Source organism: Palaemon carinicauda, chromosome 5 (genome assembly GCF_036898095.1).
Source record: "Palaemon carinicauda isolate YSFRI2023 chromosome 5, ASM3689809v2, whole genome shotgun sequence".
In the NCBI taxonomy this organism is placed as follows: domain Eukaryota; kingdom Metazoa; phylum Arthropoda; class Malacostraca; order Decapoda; family Palaemonidae; genus Palaemon; species Palaemon carinicauda.
The window spans coordinates 127729607-127754606 of record NC_090729.1 but is presented as its reverse complement, the minus strand read 5'-3'; the positions used below and the strand labels follow the sequence as shown (position 1 = coordinate 127754606).

Here is a 25000-nt window from a genome sequence, read left to right as displayed (position 1 = left end):
CACCGAATACAATAGTTAAGGTCTGAGTAATGAACCTTAATTGCACTTAACTGAGATTCAATTTAATTAATGAAAAAATACTGAAGAACATAATAATACAAAAACTCTTCACGGGACTAAAGGTATATTCTTCCAAGGACAATAATTAACTCATAATATAAATATTCCAGCAATAAAATTCTCATAAAATAATGTTATTGATATGAAAAAAGGTTTTATATCTTAGTCAAACTTTAAATATACATTTACCTGTACCATAATTATTATTACTGTAATAAATATCAGTAACATATAATTATATGGATCCTACACAGACACGTACGAAGCCTTATGAAACAGCGGAAGTGAATCCAAACAGCTGTTACATTTCTCTCTCTCTCTCTCTCTCTCTCTCTCTCTCTATCCCAAGAGATTATTAAGCCTTAGGGAATTTAATTTCGATAATTTTCTAATTCTGACTACTTCAGACATACACTCATTTCAAAGCATACTCTCTCTCTCTCTCTCTCTCTCTCTCTCTCTTTCTGTCATATATATATATATACATATATATATATATATATATGTATGTATGTATGTATATATATATATATTATATATATATAAACATACATATATATATGTATGTGTATGTATATATACATATATATATATATATATATATATAGAATAGAAAGTAAGTTAGAGGCGTCAAAAACTCGAAGACAGCATCCCTGTACAAATTGAGCTTCAAATAGTTTTAAGGGGAAAAAATGCTTTAAAGTCTCTACATTTATTAATTGGCGTCGACACGTATTTCGAATTACCTCGTGACTCTTCATAAGGACTACATTGGTATAAACGCTATGGAGGAGAAATTTTAAGATAAGTATTTAAATAAACCGAAATTAATTTTGAAAAAAAAGGTAAAATTTGAAATATATACATGATTTTTTCACAAGGCTTCACAAAATAATGAATTGAGAAAAGTAAATATAGTTTTCCTGTTAGCCTGTAAGCTACCTGGAGTTCAGTTTGTCCGAAGAGATGTTGTCTTCGATTTCCAGACGCCACTAAGATAGTGTCCATTCATTATAAACATAAAGTAATGTGTTCAAATACCGTTGGCAATTTTATCTCACGATATATATGCTTTGTTATTTCATCGTCAATCAAAAGTACACAGACGTTGTAATCGTGAATAAGTATTGAAAGATTCTTCAACGAGGTGTGAATAACTGGCCGCTACGTCCATCCGGTTAAAATGTTTAAATTGCAATGTACAAGGAAGCTTCATTTTCCGTAGCTGTTGATACATTTGATTAAAATGCTATTGTATTTTGCTCTCAGTTCAGTAAGCCATCATGGGCTCCATTACCTTCCTCATCAAATTTGTCCCTTTCCCAGTTACTGTCGGCATGCAGTAATTAAGAGAAGATAATAACAATAAAAAATTTAATTACAAAATTAACGCCACTGAGGCAAACAATTACTTTAAATAAAATCATCATAAATCGAAATATTACAATACCTTCTCTTGGGTCAGTTTTCTTTAGCATCTGCCTTCTCAAACTTTGGGAATCACTGCAGGTAGAGTCTCTCTCTCTCTCTCTCTCTCTCTCTCTCTCTTGAGGTGCTCTAAACTCTTCAAAATTCGCATCAGTTAGTTAATTTTCTTTAGCATCTGCATTCTCAAACTTTGGGAACCACTGTAGGTAGAATCTCTCTCTCTCTCTCTCTCTCTCTCTCTCTCTCTCCATTATCCCGAGCGTTTTATAAGCTTTAGAGAATTTAATTTCAATAATTTTCTAATTTCCATTACTTCAGACATACACTCATTTCAAAGTACTCTCTCTCTCTCTCTCTCTCTCTCTCTCTCTCTCTCTATTTTGAGGTGTTCTGAACTCCTCGAAATTCGCGTCAGTTGGTCAGTTTTCTTTAGCATCTGCATTCTCAAACTTTGGGAATCACTGCAGGTAGAATCTCTCTCTCTCTCTCTCTCTCTCTCTCTCTCCCCCATTATCCCGAGCGATTTATAAGCCTTAGAGAATTTAATTTCAATAATTTTCTAATTTCCATTACTTCAGACATACACTCATTTCAAAGTACTCTCTCTCTCTCTCTCTCTCTCTCTCTCTCTCTCCATTATCCCAAGAGATTAATAAGCATTAAATAATCTAGTTGCAATAATTTTCTAAATCCCTACTTCAGATATATGTTCATTTCAAAGTACACACACACACACTCTCTCTCTCTCTCTCTCTCTCTCTCTCCAGCATCGTAAGTGGACAATTCTTCAATTTCCGTTTTTGCCTGACAAGGGAAGAGAGTTTCTGTGCCACACTGGAGCCAGCCCATCATCCATTGAGTGCAGCATTTCTCCCTTTGCCATTCAAAGAAAGTCGAGATTGTTTAACCACTTTTTTCGAAGGAGTGATAGATCTATAGCCCTCCCTCAGCCCACCCCAATCCCCCAATATACATCCCCCACCCCCGATATCCCCTCACACCTTTGCCTCCAACCTCTTCCTTACCTTTTCTTTTCCTCTATGCCCATTTACCTGCAATGCCGAGGATTTTCTCAGCATCTATTGCTTCTGGCCAACTCTCTCATTCTACCCCCCCCCCCTGAATAATTCCCTTGCTTTCTTCGTTATAGCCCACATCCTCCTCCTCCTCCTCCTCCTCTTCCTGGGGTTGTGCAATCCGTCCTGTACAGTCAGACCTTTCCATCAAATCTCCTTAGTTCTACCCTATTTACCTGCATACAAATTAGATTGCGATCACCTGTCTTATTCTGTATAGGCAGTTACTCCCTTTCACAAAAGGTTGGTCTCTCTCTCTCTCTCTCTCTCTCTCTCTCTCTCTCTCTTGCAAAAGCGGTTAATAGGCTATTTTCTCATACTAAGTGATATAGTATTTTTCACTCTAAATCTTGTCTATAATTGTTTTTGCGTATATGAAACACGACTTGTTTTTTTAACATCTTGAAAAAAAATAAAAAATATTTATTGATAATGAATGTTTGAATGTATAACCTGAGTTTGACGACTTCATTATTAATCTTATGGAGTTTTGGCTTAAGAAGTATAATTCACTCTTTTATACAATAATATTATAATTGTGTGAACTCAAATATGTACTTACAAGAGATGGTCCGTCTAGAATATTAAGTGGAGTGATCATCTGAAGAGACAAGAAAAAAAATATTTATTTCATTGTAAAGTTATAGAAGAAATTAAAAAGTAATATCTTTGCACAATTGAAGGAGACGTTGTAAAATGATAAGAAAAATGACTTTATTTCCTTAGAAAGTTATAAAAAAAATATTTGTAGGAAATGTAAAAAAAAAAAAAAAAATCTGTATTGACATGAAAGTAATATATTTCTTCACTGATATCAGACACAAGAAATATATTTCATCAACTTGTATTATGCTAACAGAAGTTAAGATGAATATCTGTATCATTATAAAACTGTTAAAAATAAGTATATTCGTACACTCCTAAAATAATTTGAAAGTAATATTCTTTCAATTTTTCAATGAAATTGAAAACATATCTCGGTAAACAAGAAGTACGCAATATTTTTGGACGGTACAACCAGAAGTTGAGAAGAATATCTTAATATCTTTTGATATAAGTTAACGGAATATCTTGATGTCTTGTAACAGACGTTGAAAGGAATATCTTACTATCTAGTGACGGAAGTTGAAAATATATCTTAAGGTCTTGTAACAGAAGATGAAAGGAATATCTTAAGGTCTTGTAACAGATGTTGAAAGGAATATCTTAATATCTTGTAACGGAAGTTAAAAGGAATTTTTTGATATCCTGTAATAGAAGTTAAAAATGGTATCCTTATCCATTAATTCAATATGCTGAAAGCAGTAATATAATAGAATATCGTCTCTATTAAATGTCTTAAAGTTAAAAATAACAACTTTGTACACTTCTCATAAAAACAGAAAAAAGTGTATTTTTCATTTGAATAAACAATACCCTTTTTAAACCAATGTTATGTATTTTCATAGGTACATTCCTAAAGTAAAAAGTAATGAATTTAAGTAACATAACTGGAAATTAAGGGTAATGCCTTACTGCCAAGAGGACGTCGCTATGAAATTATAATTTGCAAATTTATTGAAGAGGAAATATCTTTTATTGAAATAATTTAAAGGAACCGCGGGCAATAAATATGAGCAGAGAAGAGATTGATATTGTATATGAAACATAACGAAGAATGAATTACTTTATAATTGATACGAACTATATACAATCGGAATCCATCTGGTGCTTACAACATAAACCGTATATACAACAACAACAACAACAACAACAACAACAACAACAATATCAAGAAATGTCGCCGTTTCTAATCGACTGCAAGATTCGAACTCTGACCGGGTCGAAAGTGAGGTTACAACGACTCAGTCTTTACCAATAGACCACAAGACGGATTCACTGTAACGTCAGTCTCGATTCAGTCAGGGTTGGAATCCTTGGCCGACCAGAAGCTATTATCATTAGGTTAATTCTCCCTTGTGTCTCTGATCCCGAGGTAGAGCAAATTCGACAATAAGAGTTATTTTTGGCTTGCAGGAATAAATAAAAATCACAATTAAAAGGGATAAATTATCATATATATATATATATATATATATATATCTGTGTAAGGGGTTATGTTTGTGGGTATAATTTTCCTTTCATGAAAAAAATAAAAAAAATAAAAAAGGGAAACTAGCTCTTGAGCAACATTGCAGACCTTGCTTGCAACATAATTGCCAAAATCGCCTATTGGTCTGATGCCTGCTTTATGGCGCCAGTTGCATAATACTCGTAGCATAGGTACTTACAAGATAAATAACACACACACATGGAGAGAGAGAGAGAGAGAGAGAGAGAGAGAGAGAGAGAGAGTTTTACGCTATACTAGCATTCCTGGCTCTTGATCTATCATCAAAGGTGGTTGTGAATATGAAAAAAAGATATAATTCGGTAATGAATAATCTCAAACATGGTTACACATATAATTCATACATAGAAACTCATGTCTCTCTCTCTCTCTCTCTCTCTCTCTCTCTATATATATATATATATATATACACAAATATATAAATATATATATATATATATATACAAATATATAAATATATATATAAATATATATATATATATATATATATGTTTGTGTGTGTGTGTGTGTGTGTGTGTAAACACTGCCGTTCTTATTTATAAGTTCCCAGCTTATAGTACCATTTTTGTGTGCTTTGTAGCCACTGATAATTTTGAGTTACCATTGAAAATTGTAAAATCTAATTCCTGCCGAGTTATCTTGCTAATAAACATATAAACAAGTTGAATTGTAACAGTTGACTAGCAATAGTTAAGCTTATATTATTATTATTATTATTATTATTATTATTATTATTATTATTATTATTATTATTATTATTATTATTATTATTATTATCTGTCTTGATCTAGTTAGACTAAAACCCCACATTAAATTTGTTAACCTGTAAAGAATTATGACACAATTTCAAGGCATTAACTTATTACTCACCTCATTATTCATCTCACTAGAATTATAATTCTTTTCAAGACTTAAACATCGGATACACCCAAAAGGTTACAATATGTTCTCTTAAGTGGAAACACATTAAGAACACAAGATGATAAAAACTCCAATCGTAGCTTCTACTCTCTTCCCTGCCACACACAAAAATGCACTTAGTTCCATAGATTAGTTAATATCTATTCATGTCAATATACTTCGAGTTCTATTGCATCCTGGTCAGATGATTTATCATATAATTTATCCATTAATGACGTGTTCTGAACTCCTCAAAATTCGCATCAGTTGGTCAGTTTACTTTAGCATCTGCATTCTCAAACTTTGGGAATCACTGCAGGTAGAATCTCTCTCTCTCTCTCTCTCTCTCTCTCTCTCTCTCTCTCTCTATTTTGAGGTGCTATGAACTATTCGAAATTCGCGTCAGTTGGTCAGTTTACTTTAGCATCTGCACTCTCAAACTATGTGAATCACTTCAGGTAGAATCTCTCTCTCTCTCTCTCTCTCTCTCTCTCTCTCTATATATATATATATATATATAATATATATATATATATATATATATATTTTGAGGTGCTCTGAACTCGAAATTCACGTCAGTTGGTCAGTTTTCTTTAGCATCTGCATTCTCAAACTTTGGGAATCACTGCAGGTAGAGTCTCTCTCTCTCTCTCTCTCTCTCTCTCTCTCTCGATGCTCTGAACTCTTTAAAATTCGAGTCAATTGGTCAGATTTCTTTAGCATCTGCATTCTCAAAACTTTGAGAATCACTACAGGTAGAATCTCTCTCTCTCTCTCTCTCTCTCTCTCTCTCTCTCTCTCTATTTTGAGGTGTTCTGAACTCCTCGAAATTCGCGTCAGTTGGTCAGTTTTCTTTAGCATCTGCATTCTAAAACTTTGGGAATCACTGCAGGTAGAATCTCTCTCTCTCTCTCTCTCTCTCTCTCTCTCTCTCTTCTCATGTTAAGCTAGCTCACCTTACAAACCAAGGCATCGATTCTCAAACGGAATGAAGAAGGACGAATTTTCGTCGCTAATATCTAGTTTTATTTCTGTTACTTTAAGCAGTGACTCGAGCACCTGGTTTTTGTCGACTGTTGTGGGTCACTGCTAAGGGGAAGGGAGAGAGAGAAAAGAGATGAAAAATACTACACCAGAATATCAATTGCACAGTCAAAGGTAAACCTTCAATACGAAAGAGTTCGATGAGGTAATCACCAATCGAACGTGATGAAATCATTCATAACAAAATGCTCTCTCTCTCTCTCTCTCTCTCTCTCTCTCTCTCATTCTTTTTCTTGCTTGTGTCTCCATCAGACTATCTTTCTACTATTTACCCCACAAAGACCTTCATAATTCCTCTACGTCTTTCCATTTCTTCTAAACGACCCTATATGTCTGTCTCTCTTCCTCTTTCCCTCCCTCACCTTTATATCTATTCCCTCTATCTCATAACCCACCCCCAACACCTACCCGAAATCACTCACTCGTCCTCCTCACAAGACTTGGCACCGAGTGCCACGAAAAGTGCCAACAGGTAATGGCCATATGACGTCATCAAACATACTCGCACACGTCAGCTCCTGGCGCCACTTGACCACCATTTTTATATACATCGAAGATAAAGAGAGCAGAAGGCCCATTATGAGATTGGTTCTCCCTTTTTTTTTTTTACAGAGGTGACCCGAGTTTTAGATTAGGAGGGTCAAAGGATGATGACGATGATGATATATGGTATAGTATTAAAAATTAGATTCAAATATATTCATCTCTCTCTCTCTCTCTCTCTCTCCTCCCTCTCTCTCTCTCTCTCTCTCTCTCTCTCCACACACACACACATATGTAGATAGATAGATAGATAAATTTATATATATATATATATATATACGCACAAGTTTATACACACACAAATTACATATCCTGTACTGTATGTACACAAAAATGCATGTATTTATGCATATAATATATATATATATATATATATACCTTATGTATATATATATATATATATATACAGTATATACATATATACATATATATATATATATATGCTGTATATATATACCATACCTTATGTGTAGAGAGAGAGAGAGAGAGAGAGAGAGAGAGAGAGGCCTAATGTTATGAAAATCAAGTCTAAAGCTATATACTTCATCACAACAGATGCGTAATGTCAAACAAATCCTTTCATTAATTCCTTCCCATATAAATGCCTTAATCTGTTTAATCTTATCCATTGTGGTCATAAAATGGTTGATAAAAACTGATTCATTATTTGGATTCTGATGAAAGTATGCGCAATATTGCTTTATACAGATATACTGCATAACATCAAATTCAAGCATCTATAATAGTTGTTTCTTAAGTCGTGTTCTTTGCAGCAAATAATTCATGCCATTATATTTCTCAATGAGGATAACTTGAATCAACCTTAAACCTCTGCTCGTATTTCGCAACTGGCTTAGATTTATCTTCGCCTGGCACACTGAAGACAATCGACAATTGCGTCCCTCACAACCCTGACTTATCATGTGAGGAATATTCATTATTCCAAAATTACTTAGACGGATCCAGGCTGAACTACGCCGACGTCATTCACGTAGGAGAATGTTGGCCCAATATTAATTCATCATCATCTCCTCCTAAGCCTATAGATGCAAAGGGCCTCGGCTTTTAATTCAATACATCTCCATTCATTATCTCCTACTTCATGCTTCATAGTCCTCAGCAAAGTAGGTCTGGGTTTTCTAACTCTTCTAGTGCCTTGTGGTATCCAGTTAACCGTTTGGTGAACTAATCTCTCTTGGGAGTGCGAAGGGCATGTCCAAACCATGTTTATCTACCCGTCATCATGATCTCATCCACATATGGCACTGTAGTAATCTCTCTTATAGTTTCATTTCTAATACTGTCCTGCTATTTAACTCCCAATATCCTTCTGAGTGCTGCGTTTTCAAATCTACTAAATATACAAAATTAATTACGAGACTTTAATTACATCTAGCATGACTTTATGCTACTTACGACACCATATTGATCTACGGCGTTTACCCAAAACCAACGTTCACTCTGTATCAAACAAAGTCGTTTGTAATATAAATAAGATGGATGTGAAATAAAAAAAAAAATAGGAAGATATTGGGTCGTAAAAGGAATACCTTCAGAAAAAAATACGTTACAGAAACTTAATCTAAAGAATGTTATTTAAAAAATAATATCTACATAGGCATGTGCAGTAAAGAAAACCGTATAATATGTGTTACATTACATTTTTGAGTTCATAAAAACCCGATATATTGGAAATATAATAATGTTTCGTACCAAGAGACAACAACGACGCCTTAAGATAAGATAAGCGAATAAAAGATTAAAGATTGATAAATATTGTCTACAAAACTAACGAGTCAACTGCGAAGGACAAGAAACCCAATGGAATAGCACTGCTAAAAATTTGCTTTAAAAAAAAACGGTAAAAACCTAGAATAATTGTTGACCGGTATTTACCGTTCTAAAAACGGATATGTTGACGTGAAGGCGTGATATTACGGTCACCATCCCGTTAAAGATAATAACAAAGTAACATAAAATTACGGTCGCCTGTATTTTACTGAAATACGGGTGGGAATAGTATATTTTTTACGGAGAATTGCCGATTAAAACTACGGTGTTTTTTTTTTTTTTTTTTTTAGTAAAGGTTACCTATTTTCACTGATCACAGCAAAGAGACAGTAGTCAAGGTGTACGAAATCGTGTTTCTCGCTGATATAAAAAGTTAACAATAAACCACTTTCGTGAGCTACAAAGCTTTTCCTCTACTTTTCACTAATGAATTAGTATTACCTATGAGTATCCATCCTTGTGAGCAAAGAATGGGCTGTTTGCGGGAGCCTTTACTTTTATCTGCTGACTCATTAGCAGCCATTGCCTGCCCTCCCTGGTCATAGCCTAGTAGAGAAGCGGCTTGGGTGCTGATCATAAGTATACATGGTCAGTCTTTAGGGCATTGTCCTACTAGGGCATTGTCACTGTCCCATACCTCTGCTATTCATGAACAACATTTAAACCTTGATGCAAGACGCGTATTTCCAGAATCTAAGTTATTTCAATGACTTTTCAGCAGTATCTGTAAAAGGTCTTTTTATGTAGATAGTAGTGCAGATTGCACATGTGCCCGTATTATCTGAATAGAGGAAATATGTATGCAAAGCAATTCTTCATTCACCAATAATGATCAAACAGTATTACTCACCCCAAAGGGACACCCTGGTTCAAGTCTAAAGTAGTCGAGTGATTAAAAGGTGCCTCATTCGTGGCTTTGGATAATGGAGGCACTTTGAAATTAATCGAGTTAAACTTATCAGTGAGAGTGAGGGTGTTAAACTTATGTAAAATGGGAAACACATATACAGGAACACATATTATATTATATATATATATATATATATATATATATATATATATATTTATATATATATATATATATATATATATACATACTGTGTATATATACTGTATATATATACACACACACACACACATTATATATATATATATATATATATATATATATATATTTACTGTATATATATATATATATATATATATATATATATATATACATTTATACAGGGTGGTCCAAAAGTAGGTGGATCGATCATCATCATCTACTCTTACGCCTATTGAAGCTAGGGCCTCGGCTAGATTTTGCCAGTCGTCTCTATCTTGAGCTTTTGAATCAATACTTCTCCATTTATCATCTCCCACTTCTCACTTCCTAGTCCTCAGCCATGTAAGCCTGGGTCTTCGAACTCATCTAGTGCCTTGTGAAGCCCAGTTGAAAGTTTGGTGAACTAATCTCTCTTGGGGAGTGCAAATAGCATGCACAAACCATCTCCACCTACGCCTCACCATGATCTCATCCACATATGACATTCGAGTAATCTCTCTTATTGTTTCATTTCTAATCCTGTTGATAGATAGATAAAGTGCAAGAAATCTAGTTCCACTTTTCATCTCAAACGTATTTTCCTTCGACATACCAGTCTCGACGACTAGACGACAGTTAGAAGAGAGAGAGAGAGAGAGAGAGAGAGAGAGAGAGAGAGAGAGAGAGAGATCTGTTGTGATAAAGTTTATAGGTTAATATTTGATATTCACTTACACACAAACTCTGTGTCTGTGTGTCTGTCTGTCTGTCATATTTCTTGGCAAAAGAGGAAGACGAGTGGAAGCGGTTACAAAGTAAAACATATTAGGGTCGCAGGATGGCAATTAAGCCTTGCGAACTAAGAATACATAAATGCGTACATTTATACGAACGTATTCATGGCCTATTTGGGAAGGTGGATTTGACGGTGTCTTTGCTATGTTCGTCGCATTTATACGAGATTTTCATTGTAGATAATTCTACATTTATTATTATTATTATTATTATTATTATTATTATTATTATTATTATTATTATTATTATTATTATCCAAACTACAACCCTAGTTGGAAAAGCAAGATGCTATAAGCCCAACGGCTCTAACAGGGAAAGATAGCCCAGTGAGGAAAGGAAACAAGGAAATAAATGAACGATACAAGAAGTAATTTTTTGTTTCTATCAAATGCATCATATGTTTAAACCAATGAGTTCCAATAAAACCAGCAGACTTTACACACACACACCTATATATACATATATATGAATATGTATAAACATATACTGTATGTGTGTATATTTAGAACGAAATATAAATATAAATATATATATATATATATATATATATATATATATATATATGTGTGTGTGTGTGTGTGTGTGTATGTGCGTGTGTATACGCATATGTCTGTGTAAGCCAAATAAAATAAAAAATCAAGCAAACCCTTATTCCAAACGACGTAAATCTCCATTCGAAAACAAAGGAAATATTCATAGCGGGCAGATCACCGGACCAAATCATTCCTTTTGATCTCGACCCAGGCGCGTCAGGAAGGCATCCACAAAGCTGTGTATGGGGACTATCTCCTTTGCTAATGACTTAGGTATATGAGGCAGTGTCGCCCGATAGAGCCAGGGACTGATAAGAGCGAGAATGTTGGGGAATCTAAGGAATTTTTCTATGGAGGGGAGAAAACGGTCTTGATGGGGCTATGCGGCAAAGAAGATAAGGTCTGGCTAGGTGGGCATTGTATGGGGTATGTATGGGGGCTTGTATGGGTACCCGGGGGGTTGTGAAATGGGAGATATATACCGTCAGTGGGTGACAGAAACATTTGGGGCATACTCTGTACGCTAACGATAAACAAGTTGGTCGGAATAGTTGGTGAGGGAGGAAGATGGAATCTGAGATTTTCGGTGGGTGGTGATGGCAAGATTGGAGTTAAGTAGTAAATAGGCGATGTGTTGAGGATGTATGATTTTTATCTCTGATTAGAATAAATGGATCACAAGGTTAAATTCAATTAAATTTAGAGGTTAATAAGTCCATAACGGAAACTTTATTTTCAACTAAATTCAAGAGCTATTATAAATCTTTCATTCAACGATGAAAATATACGTTATAAGATGAACTGAAGGACATTTCTGAAGAAATAAGATAATTATCAGCATTCTTATCTTTATTGGAGAATAATGTGAGTCTTAGGTATAAAAGATTGCATAATTTGGAAAAGACTCAAGGCAATATAGAACGAACGAACAAACAATCGGAGACTATCATCCATGAATAAGGTGACGATAGAATATAACAAAATCGTTCAATATTTTACGGATAAAAACCAAAATTTGCGTCCCTGCCTTTTTTCGAAAACGCTCAAAATACGTTTTGGGTTTTCATAGTTAGGAGAACAATACGTAGACATGAGGATAACGTTATACGATAGATAAGAAGTCCCTTAGAAGGATATAATGATTAATATCTGAAAAAGATATTAATCATGATAATAATGTCAGCTGAATTTAGTGACAAGAATCTATCAATTTGAGAAGAGACGATATTGCCTATCGGAATCAATGTGATAAATCTAAGGAAAGCAGACTCTCATAAGTAGCTTTCGAATATTTTCGTTTTACAGGTCACTTCTATTTTGTACAGAAATCCCAAAATTGTATTTTGTAGATCCTTATTAAAACATGTTTTTACTTTTCTTTCCTTCTCGTTTTCTTCTTAGAAAATAGTCCTGTATTCAAATATTATTACTATTATTATTATTACTTGCTAAGCTACAACCCTAGTTGGAAAAGCAAGATGCTATAAGCCCAGGGGCTCCAACAGGGAAAATAGCCCAGTGAGGAAAGGAAACGCGGAAAAATAAAATATTTTAAAAAGGGTAACATTAAAATAAATATTTCCTATATAAACTATAAAAACTTTAACTAAACAAGAAGAGAAGTTAGATAGAATAGTGTGCCCGAGTGTACCCTCAAGCAAGAGAACTCTAACCCCAGACAGTGGAAGACCATGGTACAGAGGCTATGGCACTACCCAAGATATAATTACTACAAAGTATTCTTACTAGATTTAGTATGGGCAGGCAGGGGTCACTTGTCTTAGTTGTCTTAGTTAGATATGCACTGCGCATCACAAGGAACTGGCTATCCTTTGATGAATTTAGCCAATGAATCCTATGAAAAAGAGGCCCTTTTGCGTCAATAGGCGTAGGAGGAGATGATAATGAGACTCATATGTGTAAGTTTTTCTCAGAAATTCTGAAATCATTGAATCTTTCCATGTGATTCAAAGACTAGCCAAGTAAGTAACGCTTTTAGGCCTTATTAAATTTTGTTCTATGATAGATATAAATTAATTACGTCTTCTCATGAGACAAAAATGTATAGTAAATGTGAATATCATATTGGGAAATATCATAAAGTCGTCCTCAGATATGACAGGAAATTTGATAAAAGCAAACAAAAAGATATTGACATTACAGGCACTCTTTCTACTTCATAGTAAATCATTCTTAAAACAAAGTCATACAATTGGAACTGTATTTGCTAACGACGATTAAAAAAGAATGATAAAGAAAAATGCACTGAATGTCTTTTATATTTAACTGGAGAGAGATCAATAATTCCATGAATGCAATATTCTAAGTTGTAAACTACAATACATTTAAAATTGTACTGAATGTGTTCTACATTTTACATGTGGTTATTCACTCCTTCCGAGCGAATCCATCGTTCCATTATGATCAGTGACAAATGAATAATTTTTTCTAGTCAGTAACTTGACACTTTCTGAATTAATACTAGTACATTATCAGAAAAAAATGGACCTCTCTCTCTCTCTCTCTCTCTCTCTCTCTCTCTCTCTCTCTCTCTCTCTCTCTCTCTCTCTCTCTCTCTAAATAATCTTTCATTCAAAATTCGTATATATCGGAATTAACTAAATAAATAACATTTTTATAAAGATATACAAGTCACCTTTTAATTGTTATTTCAGAACAAAATGCTCTCTCTCTCTCTCTCTCTCTCTCTCTCTCTCTCTCTCTCTCTCTCTCTCTCTCTCTCTCTCTCTCTCTCTCCTCATTTCAAATCTGTATATATCGGAATCAACTAAATAATATTATCATAAAGATCTACAAGCCAGCATTTAATTACTATATCAGAACAAAATGCTCTCTCTCTCTCTCTCTCTCCTCTCTCCTCTCTCTCTCTCTCTCTCTCTCTCTCTCTCTCTCTCTCATTTCAAATCTGTATATATCGGAATCATCTAAATAATATTATCATAAAGAGCTACAAGCCAGCATTTAATTATTATATCAGAACAAAATGCTCTCTCTCTCTCTCTCTCTCTCTCCTCTCTCTCTCTCTCTCTCTCTCTCTCTCTCTCTCTCATTTCAAATCTGTATATATAGGAATCATCTAAATAATATTATCATAAAGAGCTACAAGCCAGCATTTAATTACTATATCAGAACAAAATGCTCTCTCTCTCTCTCTCTCTCTCTCTCTCTCTCTCTCTCTCTCTCTCTCTCTCTCTCTCTCTCTCTCTCCCCTTTGTAATAGTGCTTTTTTCACCATATTTGTACATTGCAGACAAAATAAATACGTGACCTCAGAAGAGCAGAGAAATTCACCACTCTAACCAGGCCTTTCATGCTACCCAGCCTTCGCAAGTACACTACAAAGTAGCAATAGTTGCCTAATGTACATCCCCCTTTGAATCTATTTATAGCCTACGACGTCAGCTCTCTACGTAATTATGTGCCAGTGAACTCCTTTTGCTTGCTTGCTCGCTTGCAATTGTACCATTAAGAAAAAGGGGGGCTTAAGAGCAATGTGTGTGACCAGTGGCAAGTGCGGAACATAAGCAATGAGTTTTTGTGTTATGTGATGGAAAGTACAGCGATGTAACTACGTGTAGTAACTACGTATGATTGCAAAGTGTATGAGTAATATGGTCATCGAAATGTGAGTTCTTATTATAAGATAAAAAAACAGAAAGGAGCTAATATGGAGTTGTGGAAATTACAAAGTGGCATATGAGATTTAGATTTCAAACATTCACAACAAGGTTAGTGTATTTCTGAAATGAAAAGTGCAATTTCTTGCGAAATTATGGAGATGATAATTGGGTATATGTGTTTGCTTTCATTTGAATGCTTGGGCGTATTATTATTATAAGAAGGTAATCTACAACCCTAATTATAAAAGCAAGATGCTATAAGCGGAAAGGCTCCAACAAGGGAAAAATAGCCCAGTACGGAAAGGAAATAAGGAAATGAATACATTACAAAAGAAGTAATACAACCAAGATAAAATATTTCAAAATATGTAAAAACATTAGATTAGATCTTTCATATATAAACTATTAAAACTTGAAAAAACAGAGGAAGATAAATAAGATAGAACAGAGTGCCCGAGTATACCCTCAAGCAAAAGAACTCTAATCCGAGACAGTGAGAGGCCATGATACAGAGGCTACGGCACTACCCAAGACAAGAGAACAATGGTTTGATTTTGGAGTGTCCGTCTCCTAGAAGAGCTGCTTAACATAGCTGAAAAGTCTCTTCTACCCTTACCACGAGGAAAATAACCACTGAACAATTAAAGTCTAGTAGTTAATCCCTTGAGTGAAGAATTGTTTGGTAATCTCAATGATGTATTGCAGGAGATTAAAGAAAAGAAAAAACGGATAATCATATCTGAGGCCAGAAATGCAATGCAAGTGGGGCGTGCAAGGTGGTGTGATTAAAAGGCTTTTAACGGAGAGTGTGCTTGTCTGAGAGAGAGAGAGAGAGAGAGAGAGAGAGAGAGAGAGAGAGAGAGAGAGAGAGAGAGTGTGTGTGTTCCAGTAATGGGGCAGTGAAAAGGGTGCAACTATATAAACTATATACTGTAATTATGTCAATAACTGTGGCAAACATTACAGATTAATAATGATACGTTCGCTCAAGTGTTTACGAGGTCATGTGACTCTTGTTGGCTGCCTTTATTCAATATAACAAACAGAAAATCAACAATTACGTCTCTCTCTCTCTCTCTCTCTCTCTTTCTCTCTCTCACTTGGTATCATCAAAGCAAATGAACTAAATCGGAGTGGTTGTTGATATCCTATAACAGCAGACATCAGTAGACGATTGTATTCTCTCTCTCTCTCTCTCTCTCTCTCTCTCTCTCTCTCTCTCTCTCTCTCTCCATCAAGGCAAATGAACTCTGCCTGCCCTTAACTTGCTTTCAGTCTGGCTCTCTCAATTACTGTGTCGCATTCCCCCGTCGCCTGTGGCAGGCTGTGGTCCGTCCCATGTATGCGTCTGTGTGTAAATAACGTGGTTCCCCTGTGATCTTACCGCTGGGCCCTTTCGGCCACATTGAACTGGGCAGTTAATATTCATTTATTTATATCGGGTTCAATCTGGGAGCGCTTTATATAGCGTCTCCGTCGCCACTGGACATCTTTAACGAAGGTGGAAAGTCGGGAGCAGAATCCGAAATATGTCCGTGCGGCGATTACTCAAAAATCTTAGACGGCCATTTCGGGCGAATGTGGGCGATCTCCCGCGGATGGCCAATACCCTCCTTCCGTATGAACTGTCTGGTAGTGTTACTCTATTCCCTTTTCTCGGAGGAACGACCAAGTTAGGAAAAAGAACTGGGTCAGTCAGGGTTTAAACTTTTAAGGTAATTACCTTAGTTTGAGGTAATTTTCATGGTTTCAAGGTAATTCTTAAGCTTATTCTAAAGTAATTTCGGTTTTACTAGCTTCAAATTTAAGGAAATTGGAAAAAATTAAGGTACTCTAAGGTAAAAGGCAGCATTTAAGGTAATGACCACATACTCAAGTTTAAACCCTGGTCAGAGTGCATCGTGATATGAGTTCATGCAACCCAACGGGAGGATCTCCAATACGAATTTAAGTTGACAAAAAAAAAAAATAAAACCCGCATAGTGGATCATCATATGCGGGTCGATAAGAGGGACTCTAAAACTATAAACTTCGAGTGACCTAAAATAGGGACCTTCCTGATTGTGCAAATTATGGCCCAGTGGAAGGACTCGAAATTTAAAAACCTCAATTGAAAAAAAAGATGGATTATGTATCCTAGTTTTTAATTTTGGAGTACAATCTATCAGCTCTTATTTAAGAGCTGATAGACTGGATTCCAAAAAATAAACTGGGAAATATAACCTAGGGATCAAATGAGAGCTGATATATTGGACTCGAAAAATAAACTAGGAAATATAACTTAGGGATCAAATGAGAGCTGATATATTGGACTCGAAAAATAAACTAGGAAATATAACTTAGGGATCAAATGAGAGCTGATATATTGGGCTCGAAAAATAAACTAGGAAATATAACCTATGTATCAAATGAGAGCTGATATATTGGACTCGAAAAATAAACTAGTAAATATAACCTAGGATCAAATGAGAGCTGATATATTGGACTCGAAAATAAACTAGGAAATATAACCAAGGTATCAAATGAGAGCTGATATATTTGACTCGAAAAATAAACTAGGAAATATATCCTAGGGATCAAATGAGAGCTGATATATTGGACTCGAAAAATAAACTAGGAAATGTAACCTAGGTATGAAATGAGAGCTGATATATTGGGCTCGAAAAATAAACTAGGAAATATAACCTATGTATCAAATGAGAGCTGATATATTGGACTCGAAAAATAAACTAGGAAATTTATCCTAGGGAGCAAATGAGAGCTGATATATTGGGCTCGAAAAATAAACTAGGAAATATAACCTATGTATCAAATGAGAGCTGATATAGTGGACTCGAAAAATAAACTAGTAAATATAACCTAGGATCAAATGAGAGCTGATATATTGGACTCGAAAAATAAACTAGGAAATATAACCAAGGTATCAAATGAGAGCTGATATACTGGACTCAAAAAATAAACTATGAAATATAACCTAGGTACCAAATAATAGCTGATATATTGGACTCGAAAAATAAACTAGCAAATATAACCTAGGGAGCAAATGAGAGCTGATATATTTGACTCGAAAAATAAACTAGGAAATATAACCTAGGGATCAAATGAGAGCTGATATATTGGACTCCCAAAATAAACTAGGAAATATAACCTAGGGATCAAATGAGAGCTGATATATTGGACTCCCAAAATAAACTAGGAAATATAACCTATGTATCAAATGAGAGCTGATATATTGGACTCCCAAAATAAACTAGGAAATTTATCCTAGGGATCAAATGAGAGCTGATATGTTGGACTCGAAAAATAAACTAGGAAATATAACCTATGTATCAAATGATAGCTGATATATTGGACTCGAAAAATAAACTAGGAAATTTATCCTAGGGAGCAAATGAGAGCTGATATATTGGACTCGAAAAATAAACTAGGAAATATAACCTAGGGATCAAATGTGAGCTGATATATTAGACTCGAAAAATAAACTAGGAAATATAACCTAGGGATCAAATGAGAGCTGATATATTGGACTCGAAAAATAAACTATGAAATCTAATCTAGGTATCAAATGAGAGCTGATATATTAGAATCCAAAAATAAACTAGGATATATAACCCATCAATTATAAATATTGTCGATTAGAATACTTAAATAGTGGGTTAATATTTAGAAGTGACGAGAAGGTAAACATATATTCAATCTTGCTTCTATTTCACATTATACTGAGAGCAAAGGTCACAGGTGATATTAGAGATTGATTAATTGGTTGAACAGTTATTTCCTAACATAATTTTGAATCATTTTAAAGATAAGTTTGACATACAAAGACAAATACATAACATACTGTAAATGTATGACTGCCACATATACAGTATTGAAATGTATTTTAGTATGATCACATCTGAACCAGTAAGGTACAAGTTCTTAGGAAAATGTCACACGAGTACTAAACAGCTGATAAATAACGAAAATAATCAATTTATGGACAGCTGTTTTAAACAGCTGAGCAATATCGAAAATAATAAATTTGTAGACAGCAGTTCAATAAAGAAAATTATCAATTTATGGACAGCTGTTTTTAAACAGCAGATCAATATCGAAAATAATCAATTTGTAGACAGCTGTTCAGTAAAGAAAATTATCAATTTATGGACAGCGGTTTTAAACAGATGGTTAATATCGAAAATAATCAATTTGTAGACAGCTGTTCAATAAGGAAAATTATCAATTTATGGACAGCTGTTTTAAACAGCTGATCAATATCGAAAATAATCAATTTGTAGACAGCTGTTCAATAAAGAAAATTATCCATTTATGGACAGCTGTTTTAAACAGCTGATCAAGATCGAAAACAATCAATTTGTAGACAGCTGTTCAATAAAGAAAATTATCAATTTATGGACAGCTATTTTAAACAGCTGATCAATATAAAAAATAATCAATTTGTAGACAGCTGTTCAATAAAGAAAATTATCAATTTATGGACAGCTGTTTTAAACAGCTGAGCAATATCGAAAATAATCAATTTGTAGACAGCTGTTCAATAAGGAAAATTATATACTTATGGACAGCTGTTCTAGACAGCCGATCAATAACGCAAATGATAAATTTCTAAACAGCTGTTTTAAATCGTACGATATTCAAAACCCAAAAATTCTTAAAAATGAGAGAAACAAATATTCCATTAGGTTTTTTTTACATCGTCCTAGACTCAATATGATTAGTACTATAGTCCATTTCTTTTAGCGATGCATATTTGCACCGACTCGCAGCGGTGCCCTTTTAGCTCGGAAAAGTTTCCGGATCGCTGATTGGTTGGACAAGATAATTCTAACCAATCAGCAATCAGGAAACTTTTCCGAGCTAAAAGGGCACCGCCGCGAGTCGGTGCAAATGTGCATCGCTAAAAGAAATGGACTATAGGACCTAGAGACTAACCCTGTGTGCGTGAGAGACACGCGCTCGCGCGTCACAAGTTTTCTACCTTGGCTTTTGATGATGTTATTTTCAATATCTAAATACATGATACTGAAGGTATATACTGTATACATACATACATACATATATATATATATATATATATATATATATATATATATATATATATGTGTGTGTGTGTGTGTGTGTGTGTGTGTATATATATATATATATATATATATATATATATATATATATATACAGTACACACACATATATATATACACATTTATATATATATATATATATATATATATATATATATATATCTGGTTTCGATGGCTAAAGCTGACTGTACTACAAAATTAGTAAATGAGTAACTAGCCAATGATTAGGTGTGTGAACATACAAGTGTAGTGGGAAAAAGAATAATCCCATCGAGAACTAGTTTCTTGAAGGTACTGTGGAATGTGCAATTCTTTACTTCCATATTCTCAGTCATTCTTGACCTGGTCCAAACCTCTTGTAGGCGTTACAACAACAACAGCAACAACCAAATAACACAACACCACCTATATTGTCGGAGAAAGGAAGGGTCCGGCCCTACTATATCGAGTTAATTATTATCATTATTATTATTACTTGCTAAGCTACAACCCTAGATGGAAAAGCCGGATGCTATAAGACCAGGGGCCCCAACAGGGAAAATAGCCCAGTGAGGAAACAAAACAAGGAAAAATAAAATATTTTAAGAACAGTAACAACATTAAATTAAACATTTCCAATATAAACTACAAAAACTTTAACTTCTCTTCCGCTTGTTTTGTTAGTGTGTGCCCGAGAATACCCTCAAGCAAGAGAACTCTAAACCAAGACCGTGGAAGACCATGGTACAGAGGCTATGGCACTACCCAAGACTAGAGAACAATGGTCTGAATTTGGAGTGTCCCTCTCCGAGAAGAGCTGCTTACCATAGCTAGAGAGTCTCTTCTACTCTACCAAGAGGAGAGTAGCCATAGAACAATTACAATACAGTAGTTAACCCCTTGACGAAGGAAGAATTTTTTGGTAATCTCAGTTTTGTCAGGTGTAAGAGGACAGGGGAGAATCTGTAAAGAATAGGCCAGACTATTGTCAGGAGTATGAGGACAGAGGAGAATCTGTAAAGAATAGGCCAGACTATTGTCAGGTGGATGAGGACAGAGGAGAAGCTGTCAAGAATAGGCCAGACTAGTGTCAGGTGGATGAGGACAGAGGTGAAGCTGTCAAGAATAGGCCAGACTATTGTCAGGTGGATGAGGACAGAGGAGAAGCTGTCAAGAATAGGCCAGACTATTGTCAGGTGGATGAGGACAGAGGAGAAGCTGTAAAGAATAGGCCAGACTATTGTCAGGTGGAAGAGTACAGAGGAGAAGCTGTAAAGAATAGGCCAGACTACTGTCAGGTGGATGAGGACAGAGGAGAAGCTGTAAAGAATAGGCCAGACTATTGTCAGGTGGATGAGGACAGAGGAGAAGCTGTAAGACAGGAGAATCTGTAAAGAATAGGCCAGACTATTGTCAGGTGTATGAGGACAGAGGAGAATCTGTAAAGAATAGGCCAGACCATTTGGTGTATGTGAAGGCAAAGGGGAAGTGAACAGTAACCACAGAGAAGGATTCAATCATAACAAGTACCTTGGATTTAAAGCATTAAGAGTTATTTGGACAAATAAATTTTGTCTTTGTAACTCCCGTTGCTAAGAAGGAGGAAAATACTTGCAGTTTTGATTTATGCAAAGAAAAGATCAATCAAGGTAGTAGCAAGCCCAGTACAATAGAGAATTTGATAAACGAATCTCTATTGTGACCTCAAAGGATGCATAGTTGTCACCTGGCGTTATCCGTCCTTGCAAAAGGATAAGCTTAACCTGTTTTTTATTACAAATCGCGAGATTTTTTGGTTGTGAATTATTTGAAGTACAAGAGTCAGGATAGAAAAGGGAAAATACTAAAGAATAAACTCGACAAATATGACTGGTGCATTATCTAAGATGGGTAGTGATGGAAGTAAAAAAGTAAGATATATATTTAAACATATATATATATATATATATATATATACATATGTGTGCGTGTGTGTATGTGTGTGTGTGTTTGTTCATAACTCAGCTATTCCAAATCATACATAAATTTCAAGTCTTAAAATGTACTTCGTGAAAAAGATAAAACGTGAGATATGAGTAATTCATAATGTGAAAATGTGAGTTTACAACAAACAAGAGAGAGAGAGAGAGAGAGAGAGAGAGAGAGAGAGAGAGAGCTTTCTCAACGTGAGACTCAACCAGACCTAACCAAACTAACACAAACAACATTGGCGCCACCTTAAGCTCTTTTAAGTCTACGTAAATCTATTGAAATGTTTTCGCCCTTTTTTTTCATTTCCTTTTCTTCCTTTCATTTGTCTCGCTGTAGCAACAGTGGCGTAATTTTCTCTTTGTATTCTCCAACTGAAAGGTTTTCACTTACGTAATCAGTTCAGAAATCAGATGGTTTTTTTCTGATGCGAAAGAAAGAAGTGAAAAAAAAGGTGATTAAAAGTGATGCAAAGTCCCGAATGAGACGAGAAATGGTGTACAGACAGACAGGGAGGATTGCTCATATACTCGTACGACACGAAGTCTATTATGATACAAATGACGTAATAGGAATAGATCCGCTGACTGGGCAAGAGTAATCGAATAGATAGCAAAAAATGTGACTTCAGAACATACAACTTTGATAAACTTATTGATAAAATATAAAGAACACCGTCACCGAGAATGAGACGAAAAAAGGCGGACAGACAGACAGAGAGAGAGGATTATTTATATACTCGTATGACACAAAGTCTATTATGATACAAATGACGCAATAGGAATATACCCCCTGACTGGGCAAGAGTAATCGAATAGAATAGATCCACTGACTGGGCAAGAGTAATCGAATAGAATAGATCCACTGACTGGGCAAGAGTAATCGAATAGAATAGATCCACTGACTGGGCAAGAGTAATCGAATAGATTGAGAAAAGGTGACTGCAAAACAAACAACTCTCATAAACATTTGATAAAATACAAGGGACCCTTCATCATTGGTGATGCTTTTTCACGGGATACAAAAGAGACGTAAGATTTATTCAGTCAATATAAACAAAAAGGTAAAACTTACATCTCTGTTATGCAAGAAAATTGAAAATATGATTTATAAACCAAACCAACACAGCAAATGTTCACCCTGTGACAGTTTTGTAATCTGTTACAGTTACATGGACAAAGCAGACAAATGGAGTAGTGTATTTTTTGCAAGGAGCCTCGTAATATCAGATTCATAATTGGCGTTAACATTAACAATGTTCCCATGACGTCACAGGTGGTGGTAATATAGGCGTAAGTGGCGAGAGGGCTTGACACGGGCTGAACGACGCTTAATCTACAAGTTAGTTATATTATAAATTTTCATTACACAACAACAACAAATACAGCCGTTTCTAGTCCACTGCAGGACAAAGACATCAGGCATGTCAATCCATGTCCAGATTTCATCACCGCGCTGGCCAGTGCAGATTGGTGATGATAGGAGACTTTTAGTCTAATCATTCTCAGCAAACCAACCTAGTATGAGTGTCCCTGACTAATACAGCTTTGTTGATCATAGCTATACACAAACCCTCTCACCACATTAAGGTATCCCAACTCAAACTCAATCGTGTAAAAATTGCTATTGTTCTTTTCTTTTTATTCTAGTAGGAAAAACTTTTCCTTAATATATAACGGTCGGCTCGCAAAAATATTCTCTCTCTCTCTCTCTCTCTCTCTCTCTCTCTCTCTCTCTCAGGAAAGAGGCATCTGGCATCTCGATAATGTATCGCTTTGCAAGAAACCATAAACTTACCAAGCAAACATCCGCAAAACTGAATGCAAATATGCCAACAGCGAAGCAAATAACAATAGTCAGATAAAATAACAATTGGTCGGTCTTTCTTGCCATCATCTTTCCATCAAGAAAAGCAGAGAATAAATAAAAACAGGAATAATTCACAGTAAAGTTCCCTCTCAAATTTTCATAAATAACACTAAATTCGAGACCTAGTACCTCATACAAGACACTAAATTGAAACCGAAGTTTCGAGTTAAATACGTCATAAAAGACACTAACTTCGAAACCGAAGTTTAGAGTCAAATACGTCATAAAAGCACACTAACTACAAAACCGAAGTTTCGAGTTAAATACGTCATAAAAGACACTAACTTCGAAACTGGAGTTTCGAGTCAAATATGTCATAAAAGACACTAACTTCAAAACCCGAAGTTTCAAGTCAAATACGTCATAAAAGACACTGACTCCAAACCGAAGTTTTGAGTCAAATACTTCATAAAAGACACTAACTTCGAAACCGAAGTTTCGAGTCAAATACGTCATAAAAGACACTAACTTTGAGATTGAAAATTCGAACCGCATAACATAATTCAAGACACTAAATTGCAGACTGAAGATTCGAACCAATTCAGATTCTAGGAACTCATACACAAACACCGAATAGTCTGGCATATTCTTGAATCACAGATTCTCCTCTGTCCTCATATACTTGACAACACTGTGATTACCGAACAATTCTTCTTCAGCCGAGGGGTTATCTACTGCTACTTTCTCCTTCGTAAAGGTAGAAGAAATTCCTTAGCTATGGTAAGCAGCTCTCCTACGAGAAGGACACTCCAAAAACATTGTTCTCTAGTCTTGGGTAGTGCCACAGCCTCTGTACCCTGTCTTCCACTGTCTTGGGTTAGAGTTCTCTTGCTTGAGGGTACACTCGGGCACAATATTCTATCTAATTTCTCTTCCTCTAGTTTTGCTAATTTTTTGTATAGTTTATATAGGAAATTTCTATTCTAATGTTACTGTTCTTAAAATATTTTATATTTCCTTGTTTCGTTTCCTCACTGGGATATTTTCCCTGTTGGGGCCCCTGGGCTTATAGCATCCTGCTTTTCCAACTAGGGTTGTAGCTTCGCAAATAATAATAATAATAATAATAATAATAATAATAATAATAATAATAATAACTCTCGAGTTTGTTGTTAAGCAAGACACGAGGACAATGCATCACTACAATAATAATAA

At 35.1% G+C, this 25000-nt stretch overlaps 1 long non-coding RNA gene across 1 annotated transcript in view; it reads right to left on the bottom strand.

Moving 5' to 3' along the window:
- LOC137640567 (uncharacterized) overlaps positions 1 to 25000 on the bottom strand; it is a 226513-nt gene that overhangs the window by 61905 nt on the left and 139608 nt on the right. Inside the window, exon 4 of the long non-coding RNA XR_011044404.1 lies at positions 3127 to 3165. This is a non-coding gene — a long non-coding RNA (uncharacterized lncRNA). The remainder of the gene's footprint in view (positions 1 to 3126; positions 3166 to 25000) is intronic.